Below are 27,193 nucleotides of genomic sequence, written 5' to 3'. Positions count from 1 at the left end.
GAGCAAAACTTTCTCATTTGATCGACCTTGGCGTGCCTTTTTCGGTCTTGGCTCATCTGGCAGCTTACATTGGGATGATTGGGTCTTGGTTTCGACGTCATAACCATATACCCAAGTATCGTCACCAGTTATGACCCGTTTGAGCAAACCCGGATCGTTGTTGCGACATTGCTTTTGATCAAAATTTAGCAATTTCGGAACAAATTTCGCTGTCACACGTTTCATGCCCAAACATTCGAGATTCAAGAACAAATAAATTTTTTTCACTGTTTTAATTTTTCTTCGCTTGCTGACGTGGTCGCACCTCCAGGATGCCCATCGTTCATCAACATCTTTTCGACCTTCTGTACGCTTGTACCACTTGTAAGCACTTTTTTGAGACAAAGTGGACTCACCAAATGCCAGAGTCAACAATAAAGTGCCTTGGAGCACTTTAATCAATTTTTAACGCAAATTTTATTACATATTCTTTGATCTATTTCTTTCAAAAGTTAAAAATCGAAGCGCACACAAAAACGCGACTAACCATTATAAGCACATGTATCTGATTATAACAAAAACAAAATATCGATAATCGAATGTATACAGCCCGCGAAAAATCAAAATTCACCTTTACCTTTGACCACACCTCGTATATATTTGCTGTAAGAAATGCACCTGTCGAAGAAATTATGTGTAGTATGGCTTCGGTGCAGCCGTAGTTTACGTTCTTTCTCGTTTTTTAATCTTTTAGTATAATTTCACAAACAAACGCTCTTAATTTTCGCTATAATTGCATGTATTATGCTCAAATTAAGCCATAAGTCCTTTGACCTTCAAAGCTTGATGCAACTTTTGCATAAAAAGAAGTAATACTTTTATATAATTTCTCACAGCTATGTTATACAAGTAAATTTGTTGCTTAAATAATTGTACAGCCACTTGAAATAAAGTTAGCAGACAATTGAGCGCTAATAAGTCGGTAAATAAGAGCAGCGCAGGAATCAACAGCCCGCGAGACAATCATAGACGACTCCACGAAAAGCAAAACAAAACAAAAAACAAAAGCGTAAATAGGAAAATAGTAAGGCGTGCCGAATGCCAAGTTAGCAAGGGTGGCGCTGAAATTGAGAAAGTTTCAAGTTTAAAGCGAAGGCTTTGGCGAAATGATATCGGAAAGTTTGGAGAGAGTTGAAAGAATTACAAACAAAAAATAGAGAAAAGCGGGAAATTGTTAAACAGCTGCATGTATGGCAAAGTGAGTTAATGTAATTCATGCTTTTTGTTTGGTAATGCAATGTTGTTGTTGTTGCCCTTTTTTTACTTTATCACAATTTCGCATTATAGAAAAGCGGTATTACTGCACGCTTTTGCTGCCAATTTGCGTGTTTAAGTTGTGTAAATTTTACAATGCTGCAAATGTCTGTATGCATATTTGTATGTTTATTAGGGTGAGCCAAAAGCTAAAAGAATTGTTTATGCTATGAAAACAGAAGAAAACAAATTTGATGAAAACAAAATTAGCTTAACGGAAACAGAACTTAAGGCGATTTATTAAAAAATTATCTGTGATTTATCATATCACTGCACTTTTTCAATATTAAACCAGAACATTGGACTGAAAGTGAAGAACGGATAAATAAGAACTTGCTTTTGAAAAATCTAGGTTTTAAAGAAAATCTTTAACTATATTATTTTATTCTAGATTTCTTTTTTGTGTATATTGATTTTTTCACTTGGCAAAGTTTTTAAATGTACGCCTAGTTTAAAACTTTAAAAAGATCGATGTTTCAATAGGCTATATCTTTAACAATAATATACTAAAATTTTGATTCGATATCTCAAATAGTTTTTGAGTTACAGCTCCCATTAGTTTATCTTATAACGCGTTTTTTTAAAAACTGCATTTTTTTGCTTTAGCGATTACTCGGAAAAAATGGTCCTATTTTCTGCATGTTTTGTTTATACTTAAATTAGCCATAAGCTTTGTTTCAAGTTCAGGCCATTAGTAAAATGAAATTATAGTACGATGAATATATAAAGTGTGCGTTGTAGGTTGTATATAGCTATAGTGGATGTTTGATAACGCACCCATGCCTTTAGGAGGCCCATCACACATCACCGAGACTTAAATCACTTTACTCTATTATATCCTCTCTGAAGTACTCTGTGTTCCTGGTGAAGTTCATCAATACAAAAAGTTTTATTTGTGCAACTTCTAAGACAGAACCAGAAGGCTTTCTATAATTGCTGTGATCTCCGCCTGGAAGACACTGCAGCGATCTGGTAGTGGGAAGATGATTTTGTTATCTAATTTTGCTAACAGGACACCACCACCCACTCGATTATCTAGTTTAAACCCATCCGTTTAGTATGTCTGCCCACCTCACGCCTACCCACTCTTTTTGGAAGGGAACGCAATATTGGGGACCGAATTTAAGTTCAATACTATAGGATTTCGAACATCTGTGGTATTCGGTAGAAACGGGAACTTACTAAATATCTTAGGCGACTAATAGGAAGCATTTCCTCAGTCTAAAAGCTGACCTCGCTGCTAGTTGCGTACAGAAGAAGTTTGTGGGTAATAAATACAAACAAACGTTTAGTGAGTTTTTTACAGCTTTCACATAAGCTCAATTATCTGCAGTTACGACACTAGTAATATAGCTTTTAAGCCGTGATAAGTGGCTTTTTCTTTGTGACCTAGAGCAGACTTGCTGGGTAATTCAATGCTCTCCTTTGAAGTGAGTATTGCCTAACTGATTTACCACGCCTTCTCAACCATCCTGCCGGTTCACTTATCTCCAGTTTTAACTCCTTTTTCACAGAAGTAAAGAAGCTTACGCCTTAACAAAAAACTCTCCACCAAACCATTGCAGCAGTTGTATGGCAACCACGTTGAATCATTCGAATAACAATTTTTGTGTCTTTAGAAATTTTTTTATCTGTATCGCTGTATGCATTGCAAACTTTGTAACAGAATTTAAGGTAAAATTGTAGTTTTTATACAGTTTAATTTTATCAAAAATCCTTTTTGGGCAATCCACATAGGACCAAGATGCTGGGTAAAATTCAACTTTCATTTAAAAAAGTCGCCAATTTTTGATTTTCTTTTTGACCATAGATCTTTGTGCAGATAATATCTTTTAGAGACAATATTATTTTTTTAGATTTCACCCACCGATAAGACCGGAAATACTGCCGTCGGAGAGCGAAGGTAACACGAAAAATAATAAATTTTTTTTTCATAATTTTTAGTGTATTTTTCTCATACTCCTATTCAAATATGTATAATATATGGTAAACATACTCTTAAAATTGTAAAACAATTGATACAATACACAATTTGCTTTACTTCACCTTTTAAATATACGAATTATTGAACCGAAAGAAATCGCACTGAGGTAGATTTGTTTAGGAAGTTTTATTTATTTCAGTTATAGTAATGAAAACATATTTCTACGCGTTATTGATTCTTATTGAATTCTCACCGACATATTTTGAAATTTAGCTGAAAAGTTTTTTTGCAGGGATATTTTCTTCTTTGTAAATAGGATAATTTTAAACCATGAATTTGATACGTTTACTTTTGGCTCCCCCTAATGTATATATTCACATGTTTTATGATTATGTATGTATAATGCCTGTTTGTTTATTTGTTTCACAGTGTACAGCTGTATTCACTTTGCGCCAAGTTGTTGCTTGCCCGCAGAGCTTTCAAGACTTCAAGGCTGCCGTAGCGCTTAACTGCTAACTGTGTTATTGTTGTTATACTATAAGTTGTTGCTGTTGCTTTAACGTTAACATAGTTTGGTTTTTATGCCACTGCAATGGCATCAGAATGTGGTGTTAAAATTACCAGTGCAATGCAGTCCCCACTAAAAACAACCACAAATTGTAAGCGTAAATATTTTACCGTTAGCTAAGTTGAGTGCAATGCAACAACCTCGCAACTACCTACACTTTATGGGTAAAAAAACAAAATGTACATATAAGAAATAAAATATTGCGAAAAAAGTCGAAGGGAAATTGCTAACCGGCGTCAAAGTTGAAAGGCGGCAGATGTGAGCGAGTGATAGGCGAGCGCTACACGAGCGTGCAAACTGACACCTGAAAGTATATATATACATACATATATATAATATATATATATAAATATATATATATTTATAATCATAGGAATATCTGGCGATGCAAACTGCTACATATTTACACATACGACTGGTTTTAAGTAATGGTTGTAAAGTTTACGTGTAATGCCTATACCTTTGGGCCATCCAAAGGACACAAAGTGCACGCCAAGGTAACGCTAGCAGCCACATATGCCTGTTCTCTTAAGAAAGGCGCCGACAAACGTGAGCATTCCACAGCGATCTTTTCCATTTGCATTCACTTTTCGCCGACACACGCTTTACTTTTCACCGTTATGTGCATATGCTGCCTTCTCACGTCTACTTTTAACCGAAAAACTGATTACGAAAACGGAAATGAAAAACTATTGCTTTCCTTTCGTAAATTAAACCTGTGTTTATTGGTGGTGGTTGTTATGCCATTGCGGTAGCGGGCGGAGTTGCTCAAATGAGAGTGTTGCTTTCGAAGCTTTATGTGAAAGCATAATATTATAGAAAGAAGCATTTACAAGATGTTTGGGATTCAGAAAGAAACACATGAGATCATCGTTGTTATTGAACCGGTATAAAAAACTTCTTAAATAATTTTTGCCAAAGTCGCTGTGAAGGGCTCTTGGCTGGATGTTATCATGTTTCTCTTGGTGACCCTCTCAGAACAACACTAAATCAGGCACTAAACGTTATTTTATATTGTCTGCCACAGATTTGTTCTGTACACATGCCAGCGAAGTCTGCTATTAGACTGAGGGAATCCACCCTATAATATTTTAATATATTATACCTAACAAGTTCATGTTGTCACCAAATACCATGGCTTTTCGAAATCCTTTAGAATTGAACTCAAATTGAATTTCAAATTGCCTTAACTTCCAGAGAAAAGTGGAAAAAGGGTGAGTTGGACAGGGACACGGAATAAGTATTTATACGGATGGGTCTAAATTAGATAATCGATTGTGAGGTGGTGTCTTTTTTAGTAAAATTAGATATAACCTTATGTATAATACCCTTCACAGATACAGAGGTTCCTCACAAGAACTTGATTCCGATCTAATTTCGCGAAGATACGGCAGCTATATGCTATAGTGGTCCCGATATCGGCAAATGAGCAGCTTCTTAGTGAGGAAATGACAGGTGAAAAATTTCATATCGATAGCTTAACAACTGAGGGACTAGCTCGCGTATATACAGACGGACGAACAGAAAGACAGACATGGTAAAATCAACTCAGCTCATAATGCTGATTACTTATGTATATATTTTATAGGGTCTCCGACGTTTCTTTTTTGGTGTTACAAACTTCGTGGCAAACTTAATATACCCTGTTCAGGGTATAAAAATCACCATCCGTCTACTAGACCACTGCAGTGGCTTTTAAGCGTAGACCACAGCAATTAAAGAAAGCTTTCTTGTTCTGACAAAGAGTATTCTCACGATTTTGAAATCACTAAGGTCTCTTAGAATTACATTAAAGAAATAAATTAGTGAAACAATTCCTTAATCTCTTAGTGGATCTAACATTATTTTTCACAATAAACCTGCAATGTGTTCAAGGACATATTGCTGGTAACTGTGAAGCAGAGAAACTAGTCAGGGCAGAGAACATCCTACAATAAGACTCCGATATAGAAGTAATATATATGCCTCTGGCTACTTGTAGATATGTAATCGAAAAACATGTTATAAATTTAACAGAGTTTCGATGGAGTCAATCGTGGCATGAATGGAATAAGCGGCGCGCACATGTCAATTATTTAAATTCAAAATAATGACATTAGAACTTCAGTAGGAGTGCTAATAGGTCATTCTCTTATTGGCAGACATGCCAGCAGACTGGTGGTACCACATTATTGTACAAGTTACCAAGAGAGAGTAGAAACAGAAGATACTAAAGAATATCTTCTATGCGCATGCAAAGCTTTGTACTTGTATATGGAAAAAATCGCAACTATCGATAGAGGGCTTTTTGACGACGCCGCGGTTATTGAACATAATAAACTTTTTGTATTGATGAACTTCATCAAAAATGCAGGGTGGTTCAGATAATATTATTTCACAATTGGCATCCGCAAAGGCTGCTATACATCGTCTAACATCCACGCCAACCTCCTACCTATCTACGTTGAACCGACATTATAGTAATGGTGTGGTCCTTAAGCGGATATTTCTAACTGGGAAGGTTTATTTATGAGTCAGCATCAGGATACTTGTATGTTTCATTTCTTGTTGAAATTATATCTACGGAGCAATGTAAATTAATTCAAAAATCGCCTTGAAAATGGTTAAGAATTGGAGCTTCTCTCAGCACCACACAAGGATGTGGGTGATTACACTTTCGTCATAGTTTTTTCCCAAAGTTGCACCTTTTATTAATAGAAATGGAGCCTAGATTACATTTAGTTTTGACATTAAGCCAAAATATGCTGGTGAACATGTCTTCACCCATTTCTATTAAGATAACTCCCATTTGATATTCGTCATAGAGTTGATATATTCATTGTCACCGACAAGTAATGTATAAATCTAACCAGAAGCTTGAAAACCGTTTATTGGCTATATGGGAGCCAGGAAAAGTATTGAACCGATTTCACCAGATTTGATACATGATTATCAGTAGAAAATGCTTTTCGAGTTTTATTAATCGATAAGATAAAAATCTTGTATATTCTTAAAGTCGATATCATTACTAGGAAGATCAATATCACCACCTTCACGGGTACTACACAGAGGCCATTCATTAAAATAACGATCTGGTGTCAGATATTATAGTGATTTATCATATAAATATCTGCACATTCCACTGGGAAGCCAGTATCCCCTTTACAATAATAAAGTCTATAAAAAGAATTAATTTGATTAATTCTTGTCGCGATAGTTTTACCATCCAGTATTCCAGTTAAATCAAAATAGAGGTCTTTAAGGGATTGTGACAAAGAAACCTCCTTAAAATAACAAAATCTACCTCTTATAACAGAGTTTCAATCTTAGGCACTTCAGTTCGATCCGCTACAGCTAGTGTTTAATTAAAATCACCAAAAAAGTCGGTTTGGTTGTCTCGATTATTATTAAAATTAAAACTATAAAAAGAACAATCTTACATATACTGTATACATTTTCAATATAAATTTGGATTCAATGCCCAACTTCGAAGGTTAAACTCTTTAGTATCTAAATAAGCATTTGCTTATCTTTAGTATCTAAATTGCCAAACATTGATCAATTGAAACCATAAACTAATAAACTGCGGTCTAAGGTCGAAACTTGTCGGCATGGACTGTGCTGTAAGTAAATAGTGTTGAAAATAAAGACAAAGTTAAAAAAGGTTTGCATTAGCTTGCAGGAGAAACAGTGTCATAGGAAAGCGCATAAGGTTTTTTTGTGCAGCCGAATTAAAAACTCCTCTAATTTGATAATAGATATCTTCAAAGCGTTCTGAACCTATCACAAGAGCTTGAGATACGAGATGTTTTGCTTTGATCTAGCAAAGGCGGAACATTCGAGGAACAAGTGTTGAGACGATTCTATCTTATCTTCTTCCAACTGTAATACGGTAAATTGTTCAATCTTACTGCATCAGTGCCGATCGTACAGTGTCCAGTTAGGACTCCTACCTCCATAGTGGGTTTTGCTTATAGCGAAGAGTTAACTAGACCTCTTACGATTTACCCTGGATCAGAAAGACGTTGCGACTGCACATGTGCTAGTAATGAAACATTAGCAAATAATTTTTTTACTCAGAAAGTCAAGTTCCTTTATTTGATGCCACCCGTGATATTACAAAGATAAAGTCAACAGTAAAATTAATAACAAAATGTGGAAAACCACGAACGGTGGTCGTACTAATATTGACAAATATAACCACAATTGTTCAATTTGTGCACCTTCAGAGCGGAAAAATTACGCTCTTCGCAAATGGTAAACTCCTCAAAGTCACGACAGACGCTCTTTGAATTTCAGTACTAAAGCTCCAAGCTCATTTATGTTATGAAAAAGCTCTTTTGCAATTCATAAGTGGTCATCGATAGCAAAGAATTTGTAGTTTACTCAATTTATTGCAGAAATTTAAACCACGTATCATCATTAAAGCAAATAAACTAGGTCATGTAATAGATTTTAAGCTAAAAATTATACCTCATTAATCAAAATCCACTTGTAATATACTAAACTGTAAACCCGTAGTAAATTGAAAATAGAAGCTATGCAGAGCGGTAGTACGCCTAGCCGCCAGTAGCTACAATAGGAAGCCATTGAAAATACTATATGTGACAATCTGATGAGCTTACGCTGACAAGCATATTGACAAAATGATGGAAATATTAATATCAAATTAAATGCAAAGAACAGTTGAGGGGAAAGGTGAATGAAAGAGAATTGAAATAACGTAAAGACATGGCATGATAAGAGCATTTAATACCTAATCGGTTCTGATGCAAGCAAGATTGAAGCCCTAGGGAATTGCAAATTAAATTTTAAAATAAAGTAATATGTACTATCAATAATTAGCCAGTGTCTTTATAAGGTAAAATTATTCAATTTAGCATTCCGCTTTAAATATTCAACATTGTGAATGAGTGTGTGATTCTAAGTGTGCGTATGAGTGTGTATTTAGGCTTGTATGTGTGCGATGAGCCATTAAATTGTGCATGTAGAATATAATTATGAAATATTAATTTGTTTTGTGTCGTCAATTGAGGCAAACTAATTTACTAATTATACGCGCAACGCAATCAAATGCTTACAAAATAAAGCGGATTAAATAGCGCTGATGAATTTTAAACACTTAATATGTCACCTCAACTTAAGTAAATGGCCTTTCGTAATGACACGCGGACTTAAGTGTAGCGCATTAAAGTATTTTAGGGCAAGGTAGAGAGAACGCGCAAAAAATTATTCAATAAAAATTTTTATTTAAATATATGTTTATTATATATTTATATATTATATGCAAAATATTTAAATGTGCACACACATACAGACATGCACGCAAACTCTAATAGGCTGTGATTATCTTTTTGTGTGCCATAGACGCATAATTGCACGCATATAACTACATACATGTACATTAGGGTGTCCGTTAAATACCAAGTTGATTTTCTTTTGACAAACGCCAAGCTAAGTTGCAGTGTTTGCCTTACAAAAAACATTCTACGTAAAAAGTTTCATTATTTTCAATTTAAACCGTCCTTAATCATTTAAATTTTCCTATATATTTTGTAAGAGATTTTTTGTTTCTTTGCTATAAACGTTTTATATCCGAAGTAAATGAAAGTACAACTTTGAAGCAGTCATGTTCGAACACAAAATATATTTCGCTTTGCAAAAAAGGCTGTCATAAAAAACTGAAACTTCGGAAGGCGTTTGCAAAATCACCATCAACTTCGGTAATAGCAGACACCCTAATATAAATATTCACTTTTACAAACACGCACAATTTGAAGTATGCCAGTAATAACATGGCACTCGTTAAATAATTTCATTCATAGCCTACTTTTATGCGTTTTGTCATGCAAACCCTTGTGTGTGACGTTAAAGAGACAAGTTGAAATGTAAATTGCCGCAAATACCTTGAAATATGCACACTAATAGATGACATATTTGTAAATTACACATATATATACAATATATATCTTGTTTATATAGAAAACGTATGTAAGTGATTTTCAAAATTTGCCAAGTTGATTCATGTTGCGCAGGTAATAGTTATGTGCCTAAAATTATTTCGTAAATTAGTTGAGTGTTCAAATTGAGTGAAAATGTTTACGGCATACTTTTTAAGTAGGTCAGTGGACTTATGAAAGTTGAGTACGATTATAATTAAGTAAATAATTTGAACCAGAAATTAGTTCACTGTAAAATTGCATTCTGATAATAAGATTGAATTTTATAATCACACGCACTGATTACATTACTTTAACATATTTTATTATTATTGTTATAACATTTAAAACATAATGATAAAAAATTGGCAAATTATAATAAAATTTGTATTAGTAATGGTATTGGTACTTTTAACCCAAATTATAATTGAATTTGTTCTGAAAACAAATATAAAAGAACGAATGGTAATGGTAATGGTAATTATATTGGTAGAAGTAATTGTAATGGTAACATTAATTGTAGTCCTTATTATTAGTACATAGATAAATATGATAATTACTACCAATAAATTGGTAATGGTAATTGTAATTAAAATTGTTATGGTATTTTATATTAACTATTATGGTAGTGATATTGGTAATGGTAATATTTATTATAGTCCTAACTAGTATAGCATTGATAATTCTGATAATTAACATTAAAAATTTATAATGACGTTCACAGTTACAATAGTAATGGTGTTGGTCATGGTAATGATATTGCTATATGATTGATTTACTGGTAATTTATTCAAAGGCAAAGACTGGGAAGTAATTGTGGTGTTAAGGATAAAAGGAATGATATAGGAATAGCCCCAGTACTAGTATTATTAATTGGTAATCTTGTTAATACAGCTGGTGATTTCACTGTTCCTACAGAAATTAGTAACGATAATATCAAAGTAAAAATTTTTTGGTAGAAATTAATTTCTTGTTAAATTGAATTCTAATATTAATATCGCAATTAATATGGGATTTTAAATCACAAGCATCACTAACATTACTTTATTGTTATTGTTTGGATATTTTAATTCATACTATTTGGTAAAGATAAGGAATGAGTAAATTATAATAACAGTTCTATTAGTAATGCATTAGTAGTGGAATTGCTAGTGGTAACTAAAATGCAACAGATAAATTTAATGTAAATAATAATAGTAGCCCCAATTATTACTTTTTTGGTAATTATAATAGTAATCAGTAATATGTTGGTAATGGTGATTGTAGTGATATCTGTAATGGTATTGGTAATGGTAGTAGTATTGTTAAATGACTCCTGTACCGATAAACTACTAAAAAACATAGCAAAGGAAGTAATTATAGCGTTAAGGATAAATGTAATGCAAAAAGTGGGCTCAGTAGTAGTAGTAGTAATTAGGAGTAATTGTGAAACACCCTTTAATTTTAATTATACTAGAAATATCAAAGCAAATATGAACTGTAAAGCATATTTTTTTCTTATTGAAGTTAATATAATAAAAGTAATTGTATTCTGCACCAAATTATTATTTGGGTAATGGTTTTAATAGTGGATTTTTATTATACTTGGTTAAAATCATGAAAGCTATGAGATATATAAACATAACATAGATATACAACTAGAAATGGTAATGATAGAAAAATTGTCAAACCAGCAACAATTAAAAAATGATTACTTTATTCGATCGTGTAGGAAATATTTTTCATCTCTGGAATGTGTTTATGAATTTAAATAATAAAGATGAGAAAGATTGTTATTGCGAATGTTAATAACACAAGTTACTTAACTCATCGCAATTATTATGTGTATTTTGTAATCATATATACATTTTTAAAATTAAAGTAATGTTACCTATTATACAGATTGCGTTATAAAGTGTAGAGGTAATGGTATAATTAAACAAATTATAGAGATAATGGTGTTAATGGTATTTATTACTATAATTTTAAAGATAAAATCAGGCTCAAAACTAAATACTGTAAGTATTGATTATTGTAATGACAACTATTATTGTTTGTTATTTTATTATTAACAGTTATAGTAATGGAAAATCATGTTTAATAATCATATGATTTCAAATACAATCAATGATCAGATAGAAAAAAATATGTTATTCAGCATAAAAATACTTTTAAAATTTTTGTATATTTGATGTAATGGTAATTATAAGGCAACAATATATGATAGTATATCTCTTAAATGGACTGAGCAGGAAATTTAAATTTAAACACTTTTGAACAGTAATTCAAACACAAAAGTAATGGTACTATTTTTGCCCATTTTAATAAAAAAGTTTTCTATTGCAATAACAAGGTTTCCTATTTAACTATTTTTAGCAATGTTCTCCTATTTTCACGGTATCACCAGCTTAAATCACGCCCATTACTAAACGATTACTTCGTACGACTCGACAAAAACTTACTCGCTTCTTTCTTAGTTTGCGCATTTTTTAGCGCTTGCCATATTTTCACTACATAAAATTCGCATAAATCAAGAGTATGTTAAATACACACATATTGCATAATACACATACAAATAAAAAACGGACGTGGTCGAAGCAAACAAAAAATGCTTGCCGAACGCCTTAATGTATGCTGCATGTTTGGTGACCGTGTTCAACAGCCATCGTGGACTGTATGCAGGTATGTGCCACGCTTGCCGGCATGTTGAATGCGACTTAAGAACGGAAGTTGATTATTATCGCTTGTAATTAACAACGGTGGCAACAACAAAAACTACAAAAACACTAACAAAAGTAAAAAGTATGATTTTCTCATGCGAAATACTACGAATGGCATGCAATATGGCAGCAACTTCTGGTTGTCAACGCTAGCAGCTGCTTGCGTCAAAACTATAACGTTGACCATATATGTATTTGTGTATGTTTTTACGTATGTGTGTAAGCATAAATATAATATATGAACATTTGCCGACTGTTGAGTTGTGAAATGCCTAGCTGAGCACTTGACAGATTTACCCAATGTCGAACAATCTGACAAACAAATGGGTAAACAGATAGACATGCGGACAGGCAGACAGACAAACCAGCAGGCTTTGGCTTGTCCAACCGCACCACCACCAAGCACCCACCTATATGAACATATATTAGTAAGCGGCTTGCTGCATACCGTTGGATAACTGTTCATCCGTCGGTCAGTTGCATGGTTGCATTCATTAATAAGACGCACACACACACACGTGCATACGCACGCAATCGACATATTTACAGTTGTGTGCGTGACATATGCACTGACTTACGGGATTGACATTCTCATATTTTCCCAGTACTATTTTGCGCACATCAAAATGCACGCACACCAGCAAGTCTACTGGCAGGTGAGTACATACATACATATACTCGTACACATACAAGTATATGTGTATAACCACGCATGCCTGCTTGCTGCATGATATGGCATTTGTGCGGCCGCGTAATTCGAGTGGAGCTAATTTTAAAATAATTCAACATACTTTTATAGATATGATGCACGCACATGTATGTGTGTATGCGTTTGTAAGATTATCGATTATTTTTAAATGGCATTAAAAATTAAACGATTGTAATCACGGTGAAACCGATTACACAGACAATTTTATAATTATCTTTTAGCCGCTGAACGCATGACGTTATGGATATCGTTAAGCAATCATTTGTGGGCGCACATACTGTAGGCAAACATATACATGTATCTATATTAGGGTGAGTCAATTACATAACTAATATCGAATTTATGTGTTAAAATGTACCTATATACTGAGAAAAAATTTCTCTGCAATACAGGATTTCTAGCTTTATTTTAAAAGGAGACGGTAGAGAGGAAAAAATATGCTTTTTCAGAAAAATGTTAGACTAATATTGAAAGGTGTCGGTGACCATTCAAAGTCTCCAATAAAATTAAAAGTAAAAAATCTGTTTTCACTAAAAATACACTAACTTTTGAATCGTCTAATAAAAAATTATTGAGAGCGGATTTTCAGGCGAATGTTTTTTTAATTTAAAAAGTCGTTTATTTAGAAGCTTTAAAGAAAATGGTTGATGGATGACAAGAAAAAACGTTAACTTCGATAGCACCGAAGTTATAATACGCTTCACCAATACAAAAGATTTCAAACAAAACCCTGATTTTGATTGGTAAGTTTATATGCCAGCTGTATGCTATAGTAGTGCGATCTATGGTTAACAATTTTTTCAAAGATTGTACCGTTAATTTAGGCAATAATCCGTACCAAATTTCGTGCAGGTCTCGTTTCAAATAAAAAAGTTTTCCATACAAGGACATGATTTTCATGGAACAGTTTGAATGCAGCAATATGCTATAGTAGTTCGATCTGAACGATTCCTTGCGAGAAGCGCACTATTGTCTTGGATAACAATCCGTGCCAAATTTCGTGCAAATATCTTATCAATTTATGTTTTCCATACAAGGACTTAATTCCGATCGTTCAGTGCGAGTGGGAGTTCTTTTTACGTTTCAAAACTTATAATATTTTCAATGACATAATTTTTGACGTATTAATTATATGAGAAATTTGCACACTCACGAACAAAATTTTAAAATTAAACAAATCATTTTTATCTTGCAGGGATATTTTTTTCTGTCTAAAGATTAATTTTAAGTCATAAATTGGTTAGCTTTGGTTTTGGCTCACCCTAATGTACACATACTTATATACTATTTATATAATACAAATTTATATAATAATTTATACTACTGCATGTATATAAATATATTTGATACGCACAAGCATTATTGCTCACAACGCTTGTCCTACAGTTTATGATTAACTGTTCGGCAGTTTATAATTTTGTATGTCAATATGATATATTGTCTATGAATTATATTGGTAATATTGACAATTGTTAAAGATTTTGTAAAATATACGCTATTTCCGACCACATAATTGATTACTACAGGCAGTAATATCCGTAACCTAGTTTGTTAATATGCTTACTGAGTGCAGATATAAAATGAATATCTTCCCTTCACCCATATGTATACAGTAGATATGTATGTGCCTCCTCACATTAAATATTGAAATTTATAGGTTTCAAGGAAGAAGTTTTTACTTGAATACTTTGGTAAAAGGACCACTTCTTTTACCACTTCTAAAGTGCAATGGCAGCATAAAGATTAATAGCAAATATAAAGTTAGACTATAACCTCACATACGTAAGATTACTAGGTATCGAAAACTAGTACCATTACTTTCGGGAAAATTATCTATAAAGTTAATTTAAAAATGTGCTTCAAATTATATATTTTACTTTCAAAAGAATTACCATCTGATCAAAGAGCTACGGCTCTTCTACTAGCGCATTTCCCGGAGACGATTCAAGAAGACCAGATTCGACCTATGGTCGAACGTAGGCCGTCACGCTTGGACTGGACAGTCGCAAAACAGCTCTTCACTGCAGACTCCATCAAGTGGGCGCTGGCCTCCTTTGAAAAATATAAGTCACCGGGTGCGGACGGTATCCTTCCAGCTTTCCTGCAACAGGGGGAGCAGGTGCTACTGCCCCACCTTGTTCGGCTGATGAGGGATAGCCTAGCGCTGGCGTATATCCCAGAACCATGGCGCACCGCAAAGGTGATCTTCATACCCAAAGTAGGGAGGAAAGACTACTCATTGGCGAAATCGTTCAGGCCAATCAGTCTTACTTCCTTCCTACTCAAAAGTATGGAAAAGATCATAGACCACGAAGTACGATCGAAGGTGCTGAAGGCATCACCGCTTCATGAGAAGCAACATGCTTACAGAGCAGGCAGGTCAACAAACACTGCTCTGTACCAGCTAACCTCAGAGATCCAGAATTCGTTAGATAGGGGCGAGGTGGTGTTATGCGCCTTCCTCGACATAGAAGGTGCCTTTGACAACACGTCTCACGAGAGCGTGTCAAGAGCACTAGAGAAAAGGAGCGTGGCAGCACCAGTGCGCAGATGGATTACAGCCGTACTGCGCACTAGATTGGCGGAAACCGCAGTAGGAGAAACTAAAATTCGTCTGGGAACAACAAGAGGCTGCCCCAGGGTGGAGTGCTATCCCCCCTACTTTGGAGCCTAGTTGTGGACGATCTCCTTGAGCGGCTGACTAGCAATGGAATCCGCTGTCAGGGATATGCGGATGACATTGTTATCTTAGCTAGAGGAAAATTTGAAGACACACTCTGCGATATCGTTCAGAGGGGATTGGGACTGGCAAAGGGATGGTGTAGTGGGGTTGGCTTAAGCATCAACCCCGCTAAAACTACAATCATTCCCTTCACCAGACGGAGATCACTGCCGGGCCTCAGGAGTATATCCCTGGACGGCAGAGTGGTTGAGATGGCCAGCACGGTCAAGTACCTGGGCCTCACACTGGATTCCACACTACGATGGAATCAGCATGTGAACCAGACCTTAACCAAAGCTACTAAGGCACTCATGGTGTGCAACCGACTTGCTGGGAAATCCTGGGGGTGCTCCCCAAGGACTATCAGGTGGATGTACACCATGATCGTGAGACCGATTATCACGTATGGAGCGGTATCGTGGGGTTCGAGAGCATCGCAGACTTCGGTAGGACTTAAACTGTCGAAGCTGCAAAGACTTGCCTGCATCTGCGCGTCGGGAGCAATGCGAACGTGTCCGACCGCAGCACTGGAAGTCATGCTAGAACTTTCACCGCTACACCTGGTAATCAAACAGACTGCCAAACGAACTCTGCTCCAAATGACAGCAGAGGGAGCTGGCAAAGGGAAGGTAATCTCATCCCAACAGATGAAAGAGCTAAGTGAGGAAATACCACTAGCCCTTCTCCCAAGGGATAGCATTACCAAAGTAGTAAACTTCAGCAGAAAGTTTCAAGTAACCCTTGGCAGCAAATCTGAGTGGAATGACTCTTCACTGGACCGGCTGCTAAGGGGTAGCACCATCAAGTGGTACACCGACGGGTCGAAAACGGAGGAGGGGATTGGTGCAGGGGTCGCTGGGCCAAGCACCAAACTCTCCATTCCCATGGGAAGTTTCCCAAGCATTTTCCAAGCTGAGGTCTATGCTATAAGTCGGTGTGTAGGGATAAACCTCCAACGCAACTATCGCAATAAGAGTATCGCTATACTCAGCGATAGTCAGGCGGCACTAAGAGCGATCTCAGCCTATGAGGTTAGATCTCTCCTAGTGATGGAGTGTATAGAACGGCTGAACAGCCTATCTAAGCAAAACCGAGTACACCTTATTTGGGTGCCTGGCCATAGGGGTATAGCTGGGAACGAACTAGCTGACGAATTAGCCCGCTCTGCAGCCTCTACAAAAATGGTAGGGCCGGAACCATACATAGCGGTTGGTCCTCATACCATCAAAGAGCTCCTCCGAAGGGAGGAAAGAGCAAGCAGGGAGATACATTGGCAACAACTTCAGGGCATGCACCATGCCAGACTGCTATTGGGGGGTTACGACCTCAAGCGGTTTAAAGCCATAATTAATCTCCCCAGAAACAAATTCCGGCTACTGGCAGCGTTCTACATCGGCCATTGCAGGCTCAAGAAGCACCTCTTTAACATGGGCATAGCCTCTTCTGCAAACTGCCGGTTCTGCGACATAGAGCCGGAAACCCCTGAACATCTGCTGATGAACTGCACAGCAGTCTGCAGACGCAGAATCAAGGCCCTGGGATCCATGTTTCCACACAGGGATCGTATCGCCTCACTAGCACCCAGCAGAATTTTGGAATTTATCAACATGCTGGGCCTAGATGATACGATATGACTTAGGGGAGGGCACAATAGACCATAGGTCGCGGTGCATACCTCGAAACTAATCTAATCTAATCTAATCTAATCTAAGAATTCTTTAATCGATTCAAGCAACTTAAGTCAACAAATATATGCTCAAATATATCAACTCTTTGAGGCAGTTATATTATTAATTGAGTATTGATCTTTATTTATATTAATTTTTTAACTTAGCGTAGTCGCCTGCCAAAACTTTAAACGCCTTTTAGCAACGCTGTTTTCAGAGTCGGTGAGAAAATTTCTCTAAAACAGCTGAAATGATCGACTTGAAAGTTTCAGATGAACTTTTAGATGAATTTGTGAGGTAATGATGAAATAAATAAGATGTATGATAATAACTGGATGTTTTAAGTAAGTATATGAAATGTAAATTTTGTCACAAAACGACTTGAATTTTTCTATAGTTATAATAATTTGTTTCGGCATTTGAATTTTAGATAATTTTAGGTAGAAAAAGCGTTCTCAATGCCAGACACCATTTTTCAAAACAAATTGTTAATTATTTAAGTATATTAAATTATGTAAATGTACGCGCTTTTTATTTTTTTGTTTATTTAGTAAAATAACCTTTTAAAACAAATTAAAAAGACTCATTTCTTCTAATTTGAAAATGGATAATACTTGAATCCGAAAAAATATAATCACATTTTTTAGTATACGATGTTTAAAAAATAAGGTAAATTTAAATTTTTTTCAAAAAATATTTATTTATTCATCAATTTCTGTCCGCTTCAAACTAGTCACCCTCAGAAACAGTTTTGATAAGCACTGGATGGTATGTCCTTGAGCTCACTGAGTGATTTTTTTGTTGTTGTTTTGGCCTTGGCAATCCTGGGCTCTTCCATTGGAATGATTGGGTCTTTGGTTTTGATGTCATAATCATATACTCATGATTCGTCATCCCTTATGACCCTTTTGAACAAATCTGGATCGCCGTTGACGTCAACGATTGCGGTGTGAGGGTCATGCGATGGTTTTTTCAGCAATTTTGGGACGAACTTAAGAGTTTCCGAAAACTGCGTGGCATTAGCCATCCGATATGCCGACATCTTGAGCAACTTTTCTAATAGTAATTCGACTATTCTCGAACAAACTGAACAATCGGAATCAAGTGCTTGTACACGAAACTTTTTTATTTATCTTCACGAAATTTTGCATGGATCATTATTTAAAACACCGATGGAATCACTAAAGAGATTGTTTATATCGGATCACTATAGAATATAGTTGCTATATTAACTGAACGATCGCTTGCAATAAAAGCCTTTTCATTTGGCGATATATCTTCATGAAATTCGCCATTAAATATTTGCTAAGGCAACAATGTAATCTCCGAAGAATATGTTCAGATCAGGTCACTATATCATATAGCTGCCATACAAACTGCACGATCGGAATCAAGTTCTTTTAAGGAAGCTTTTGTATTTGGGAAAGGTATTATATTTGGTGCAACGTGAGTTTTTTCTTGTTTTCTTATCATTTTGGAAAAAATATATTCAAACGGAGTTTGAATTTGGCAACACGTCATTTGGGGACAAATTTCACATGCGCTCGCCAAGATAATTATCATCTAGCACCGTTTATAAAATTAAACCTTCAATATTGGGCATATTGCGGGAGATTCTTGGCTGAACATTAAGCTTTTGAGTCAATCACGTACTGTGTATTTAAAAGATGCTTAAGTGCACTGGTAATTTTCAAACATTTTAAAAAGGAACGTTGGAGACTTTTACAAAAAATTTTAAAATTTTGAAGCTTAGAATTTCAAACAAAATTCTATGAGTACCATTTATGTTGAAAAGTCTTATCATTCGTCAATAAATTGCCTCTCAAAAGTGTAAATTATAAAATTAAGTAGCTACCTTGTAAAATAGTCTATGATTCGCTAACATTAAGATTTCGAACATAAGCAGGTAAGCGGGGCTAGTAGGTAACATTAAATTCTGCATTTAAATTGTGGTAAACATTTTTTGAGCAGAACACATATTTTACACCGCAGTGTACTTAACACACTGGCCCTTAGCGCTATTTAGGCTACTTGTTTTGATATTTATGAAAGCGAACAAAAAAATTAAGGTGAAGGCAAAACTAATGCACAGAAATCGCTATAAATACGTGCTGATATGCTGAGCGCCTAAAAGTATGCAACATCACTGTATGCAAACAGAAAACAACAACAAAACTGCGCAGGATCATTTCACAATTATTCCATAAATAAAAGGTTAATGCACACGCAAAGCACACAAAGGAGCGCACACACATTTTGTAGCAGTAAATTCATACACACACACACACATACATATGTACATATGAATATTCGTAAATGGCGAACGAACAATGTGCTTATTAGAATATATGGAATTAGTTAGGCGCAAAATTGGCAGTTACTGTCCGTGGCAGTTGAAGTGCAGCTGAAGTGGAGCCGGTCACGAGACCAACAAGCAGCCATATGGCCATGAGGTCAAAGCGTCGCCTGCCGCACAAGCGATTTCTAGCAAAAGTGTAATGGCGCCAAACAGCGGCAGCGAACACACACGCACGCACATATATATATATATATATATGGATAATTGCGCGCGCACAGGCAGGGAAGCTGACTGCCAAACTCGCTAACGGTCTATATATATATATATATATATATATATACATATGTATATGCAAACATGTGTGTAAGCGTCGTGCTGCAATGCACATTTTTGTCATAATTACAAAAATCACGAATTCACCATTAGCTGCTCGCCACCCGCCACGCGCTTTTCGCTCGACGCAGCAGACCGTTAGCGAGTTTGGCAGTCAGCTTCCCTGCCTCTGCGCGCGCAATTATCCACACTATCACTTATTTACGCGGTGCGTATGTGTTCGTATGTGTGTGTTGGCGCTGCAGTTTCGAGCTTGCCAGCAATTGTTGTTTTGAGTAAACAATCGCACAGGCATATTAACAAATAATAGCGAGTCAGAGCAACACGGTCATAATAACAACATTAGCCGCACATAACAAAAGGCAGCTTATATTATTTAGCTAGTCCACAGCCTAGGCGACTAACGCATATTTGCTGGCAACACGCAAATATAGCTGAAACTAGCGGTATTCCTTATTACTCTTTTATATACGAGTATGTATACATTTGGTTTATATTTGCTAGCTATTTTTTATTTCACTACCATAATTTGCTTCATAATTATTTCTTTCCACTTATTGTGTGTGATGATTAACGCAAGTATTGCCACTTCCGTCAAGCTGATTATTTTAATTATTTATATGTGTACATATCGCGCTTGTTTGTGTAATCAGATGATAGTTTGCTATGTTGGAAAGGAAAATCTAAGATTTTTTTAATATTAGAATTAATCCGAGTGGAAGATTTGAAGTAATCTGAACCCTAAGTCAACATTATACTCCTTGAGTCCCCAGCTGTGTTCCAACTAAAAATCATTGCTCGGTGGGTTTCATGAAATTTTATAAGGTTTATCATCGTAGTTTGTTAATTTCTGATAAAATACGAAAAACGTTAACCTTAGTTTCACAAAAGCACATATACAAAAGATTCCATACAAGAATTTCATTTCTTCGGAGATTGTATCGTTGCTTCGAAAATAACCCATGTCAAATTTTTTGAGGATATCTCGTCAAACGAGACAGTTTTCCATACAGGAACTTGATTTTGATCGGTCAGTTTGTATGGCAGTCCCTTTAAGAGTATAGGAAATGTGCAAAATTTCAGATCTTTATCTCAAAAACTGAGGCAATAGACTTTGCGTATTTACAGCCAGATGGACGGATGGACAGAGGAACAGCTAAATCTACTCAACTTGTCACGCCGATCATTTATATATATTTTTTATATCCTCTCTAACTCTCTCTAACTTCGTGGTCATCTTTATATATCAGTAATAAGTACAGTAATTAAGTGGAACCATAGTTGAGTGTTTTTTAAACATTATTGAAGCTAATCCCATAGGAGTGAGTGAAAACCTTTAATCATGATTACAAAACTTTCACACGGTTATTAGCGATAAATATTTTTATAGTTTTTAATATAATATTTTATTCTCTAAAATCGATCAAAGGGATTAGGTCAAAGAAAAGTCAAACTGTTTTAGTTGTAGAAAAACATAGCGATATGTAAATCGGCTTGGAGTATTTTACAAAGTTTACTTGGTTAGAATAAATCCACCAGTCTTGTATACTTCAACACACAATTGTGTTCAATGCTATGCGATTATGCCAACGATTATTGCACTTCGCTTTGCTTTTAACGAGACTCAAATACCCACGTTGACATAGGTCTCCCATTAAATATATATTATAAATCAGTGCGGAAACCTTGGAAAATTCTTGAAAAAGAATAATAAATACATTACATTGTTAAGTTTTCTTAGAAAATGCAGAATAGATACCCCACTAAACGACTCCCATCTCTGTTTTTAGCTTCCTCTTCCTGACCTCAGTTCGCCAGAAATTGTTTTTCCTTTTATTTTTGTTATTTTATTATTTTTGCAATGAGCGTACAATTATATAGGTATATATGTTTTTCAAATGTTGAAAACTAACACGATTAGGTAATGAAACATGAAACAGTTTTATTTTTATTCCAGTCAACCTATGAATAAGTCTATATCCTCTTTTAAAACACTAATATAAAGGTTGTCATATATCTCCCTTCCGCTTTTTTGCTCTTCATTCAATGCTTTATAAAAACTGTTACAGTGATCGGATTTAGTTAAAATATGCGCCGTTTTGTTCGATGATCTGTTTCCATATAGACGGCAACTTCATAATACCTTCCTCGTAGAAGCCCCCCTCCTTATTTGCGAAGAATTCGGACAGCCACTTTTCACAAGCCTCTTTTGAGTTCAACTTCACACGACCAAGGGCATTCGCCATGGACAGGAACAGGTGGTAACCCCTTGGCGCTACGTCCGGGCTATATGGTGGATGCGATAAAACCTCCCATCCGAGCTCCCGTAGCTTCTGACGAGTCATCAACGAAGTGTGTGGTCTGGCGTTGTCCTGGTGGAACACTACACCCTTCCTGTTGGCCAATTCTGGACGCTTCTGGTCGATCGCCTGCTTCAAGCGGTCCAGGTCGCAGTAGATGGTAGAATTAAGCGTCTGGCCATATGGGAGCAGCTCATGGATGATTCCCTTCCAATCCCACCAAACACACAGCAAAACCTTCCTGGTCGTCAATCCCGGCTTGGCCACTGTTTGGGACGATTCACCGGCCTTCGACCACGACCGTTTTCGCTTGATATTGTCGTATGTGATCCATTTTTCGTCGCCAGTCACCATCCGCTTCAAGAATGGGACGAGTTCGTTCCGTTTCAGCAGCATATCGCAGGCGTTGATTCGGTCCAGAAGGTTTTTTGCGTCAAATTATGCGGCACCCAAACATCAAACTTTTTTTTGTATCCAGCCTTCTGCAGATGGTTCAAAATGGTTTGGTGACTAACTCCCATCTCCTGGGCGATGTCACGAGATGCCATATGCCGGTCTAACTCGATGTATTCCATGATTTGATCGGTATTTGTCATCACAGGTCTTCCGCCGGCTGGCTTATCCATGGTGTCGTTTTCACCGGCTCTGAATCGTCGAAACCATTCCTCTGCGGTTCGAAGTGATAGAGTACCATCCCCCAAAACACCATTAATCTCACGGAACGTTTCTCTAGCGGATTTGCCTTTAACGAAGGAAAACTTTAAAATAGCGCGAATTTCGGCGTTAGTGAACTCCATGTTTACACGTCTATAACTGTGGAACGCAATATCCAAACTAATCATGCATAGCGTTGTTTTGTAGGTTATGTCAAGACCTTTCAAATTATGTATAGTGTTGCCAGATACGAGCTCTGTAGCGCTTTGTACATAGCCGCGAAATTCAAAAGACAAAAAAGCGGAAGGGAGATATATGACAACCTTATATTTTGTTATGTATTGAAATTTTTTTAAGTTCGAAATTATTTAATAGAAGTCATTTTTTATTCAGGTTTACGTACTTCGTTATATAACTTGTTAAAAAAAGGATTAAATCTACTCTGAAATTGAAGAAAATTACACGGTTACTACCAAATGCTCCCAGATTTTGTTATAAAATTGCTTAATACAGGTTTATTTTAATAGTATTGTTTGTCATAGATCTAACTTTATCTAAAATTTTCTCAAAACTTTAAGGTCCTGAAGGCTTATGGCAATTACAAAGTTATGTAGTGAATATAGGCACCCACTATGCTTATGAGAACATGAGATGAATCACTCATCCAACAATTATTCGAAAAGAAAGGATTTAATCAGTTAGCCATAAAGGGCGATTACAAACGCTAACAGGTATTTTTTATGCAAAATTTTCAAATTCAATAAAACCCATTAGATAACAGAAATATGCTTAGAGGCGAGAGAGGCTTTGGTTATGCTAAATAAACAATTTAAATCGAATACGTAATTCTCAGTTGTTTCTGAAACCGGGTTTTAAAAGTTTAGACTAAACGCTTCATTATTTTTAACGCTCAGTATTTTATGTATTGATCAAATTCTTCAATCGTATAACAACTATATCTAGAACTGCCTCGTTTGATTTGTTTACAATCTTACGCGTTGCATTTATTTCAATTATGTTTTCAATTTGAGAGATAAAGCTGAATTGCTTAGATATTACAAAATTAAAAACCATTTTTGATTTCTATTCTAAGCACAATTTGAGAAAATTTTTAAATACTTGACTCCCTATTGTAAGCAGACGACACGAGGCGTAGCAGCAAAGGTTCAAACTATCTATTATTAGTAATAAACTTCTACAGCAATCAATGCCAATCTAAGCAAAATGTAGACACTGGAAAACGTATAGGAACACTGTAAGTATCTGAATACATATAAATATATTAGCTGATCAAATTTGATCTGAATTCTGGTCCAGTAGTTATTTTTGAATAATAGCGCGAAGTTTGATTTCCATATGTCAAATAGTGTGTTTGGCAGCTGTTTGTTTACAATGCGAAAAGTTTGTCTGTCGGTGTTTAACATGGAAAAAATTGAACCACGAGTTTTATTAAAATTTTACATTTCCAATGGTATCAATGCTACGGAATTGTTGAAAACAGTGCAGAAATGTTTGGGAGAGTCTACTTTATGACGAACACAAGTACTTGAGCGGCACAAAGCATTCAGTGAAAGTCATCAATAAACTTAGTGAAACAGAGCTTTAAAATGGCATTGTGTTATCATCAGAGAGATAGCAGCGGAACTCAACCTCTCATATGGATCGACTCAATTCATTTGGGTTAATGTTTTGGGCTTATGAATATAACATTGAAACTTTTTAACAAGCCAACGATTGGCGCTCTAAAAATGCTCCTAAATCGAAAAATACTAAAACTCTCTGAAGGCAATGAAGCCCATCACAGTTGAGACTTATGATAAGTGTAGGAAAAATTGAATTTACCTTTGGCATAGTTGTATTGGCTTGAAAGCAGCCTATTTTGAAGCCGATAATAAAGTTTTGTAATTAAAATACATGAAAATTTTTTTATCAGTCTGTGTAACATTTATCAGATGTATGATCAATGAATCTTTATTGCAAATAAATTGTTTTAATGTTTCGGGAGGAGATGCTGCCTAAAGGCTGAGTGCCAGAGTTATTGCATTGGCTGGTGTTTTGTACTACCTTAAAATATATGCTTAAAGTGTTTGAGCCGATAACAATAGTAGTTTAAGAAATGTAGTGCGATATCAACAGGTCTTATGAATATGTTTCAGATGCTGATAGCTCACTTTTCTTGATTAAAATAATATTTTCAAAAAAGTGTCAACGAGCGTGCTTTATGCTCCGTTAGTTTTGTCAAATTTAGAGATATTCCAAAACGGTTAAAATTCGCAGTGAGAATGTTAAGTTGAGTAAGTATAGTTTGCAGTTACATTTATGTATGTAGTTTAACATGTGAGGGGCTGTAAAAAGTAGTATAAATTGATAAGGGATATCAGAAGTTAGTTTACAAAATTGTCGGTTAATTAACGAGTTACTTCAACAGTCATTTTTGCAAGTATAGACTATTCATACGAATTAGGATCTTGTTACAACGAAGATAGGTATGTTGATAAGGTTTTGGAACTGATATTCGCTCTATATATTGAATGAGAACCATAAAAAATAATAAATTATCTATTAGAATAATACCAGAGCAGTTTAAATTTAAAATAATAGGATTGTAAGGCACTCAGTGCGAACTTATATTTAAGTGAGACATATCCAGCGAGTAATTTTGAATGTTGTTTTAGAAGCAACTGATTTATTTTTTAATATCAAAATTTAAGAATTACTAGCGATGACGAGCAACACATTTAGCACATTTCCAAATACATATATTTCATCGAAAATAACATACAAAGGGAAACTTACAAATCGTTTTTCACGCTCGATATGTAAGTTAATTTAAATTTCCATAAATTTATAATATATACACTTTAGCACATGTTTTTGTATATAAGGGCCTCCAGCACAACTAAACACTCAAAACTATATTATTTCCCAAAACGATTCTACGCCACATGTTTTGCATGCAACACTTGACACACTTCACCTGGGGACGGCACGTTTCCTTAATTGGTCTAAGTAATTTAGTATATAATTATTTTGTCACAAATTATTATCAACACACACGTTTCTGATTGCGCGCCATAAAATAGTACCGTTATGATTTGCACAATACAACCGCTCGCAAACGATGCCGACAAACAACTGACTCGCAATAGGTCGGTTTCATTTGCCGGAAGCATTGGCGAAGTGTGGCTACAGCGTGTCGTATGAGTGACCCGAACGGCGAACTAATACTCGTCGCCACCGCACACGAATTGGGAGACAAAAACAAAACACACATATACACACACACACACACGCATACAAACATATGTAGGTATATTGTTGTATAAAGCATGTAGAAAGACAATAGTTGCAACGACAACGTCGCTTTCGTCTTTACCGTTACCAACAGTAATAGCGCCGACAATGCAGACGAATCACAACGAATCAGACAACTGTGATTTTGTTTTTGTAGTCGTTTTCTTGTTCTTTGCCGCTGACAGCAGTTGGCATTACTTTGCACGGTGTTCGTGTTTTTTCTTTTTTGTGTTTGCATTTTGTTGCTTTTTTAATTTATTTTTGCTTTTGGTTTTACTTATGTATACATTTGCGTTGCACATTGGTGTTGGTGTATTAGAGCGCCCGCTTGTTTGTTTTTTCTACTTTTCTGTGTGCTGGTTTTGCATTACCCCGCTTTTGTTTGCGTATTTATTGAAATGTGGTGGGTTTTATTTTTCTAAAAGTGGTGAGTATATCATGGAGTGTTGTTTTCAAGTCATTCTCCTCTTTTATCAGTCCTGTTAAGTGTATTTTGCGATATTTTGTGCGTAACATTTATTTTATTAATGTACATCAAAGCTTCTGTTAGAATTTCCTCTCTATGAGTTTTTGTGCGTTTTATTTGCTCAAAATTACCTTATAAGTTTTAGTATAGAACTTTTTGAATGCCTGCTATTTTTAATTTTTCTCCATTTTTGCATGTTTTAGTAATATTTACAAAAAAATAGTAATACTTACAAATTTTAAACAAAAAATAAAAAACAAGTAAGGAAGTGCTAAGTTCGGATGTAACCAAATATTTTGTACTCTCGGAATTTGCAATATCTTTATTATTAATAAAAATATAAAAAA

The 27,193-nt window shown here is 35.4% G+C and overlaps 1 protein-coding gene across 2 annotated transcripts in view; it reads right to left on the bottom strand.

Annotated features, from left to right (window-relative positions):
* The window catches only part of DIP-eta (Dpr-interacting protein eta), an 82,955-nt gene extending 56,748 nt beyond the window's left edge, over positions 1 to 26,207 (bottom strand). For both annotated transcript variants that reach the window (XM_070106969.1, XM_070106970.1), the window contains exon 1: positions 25,883 to 26,207. The gene's annotated coding sequence lies outside the window, so the exon portion shown is untranslated. The remainder of the gene's footprint in view (positions 1 to 25,882) is intronic.
* Positions 26,208 to 27,193: the final 986 nt, after the last annotated feature.

Source organism: Bactrocera oleae, chromosome 3 (genome assembly GCF_042242935.1).
Source record: "Bactrocera oleae isolate idBacOlea1 chromosome 3, idBacOlea1, whole genome shotgun sequence".
Lineage (NCBI taxonomy): Eukaryota > Metazoa > Arthropoda > Insecta > Diptera > Tephritidae > Bactrocera > Bactrocera oleae.
Note: the sequence above shows the minus strand (reverse complement) of the source record. Positions and strands in the feature narration are given on the sequence as shown.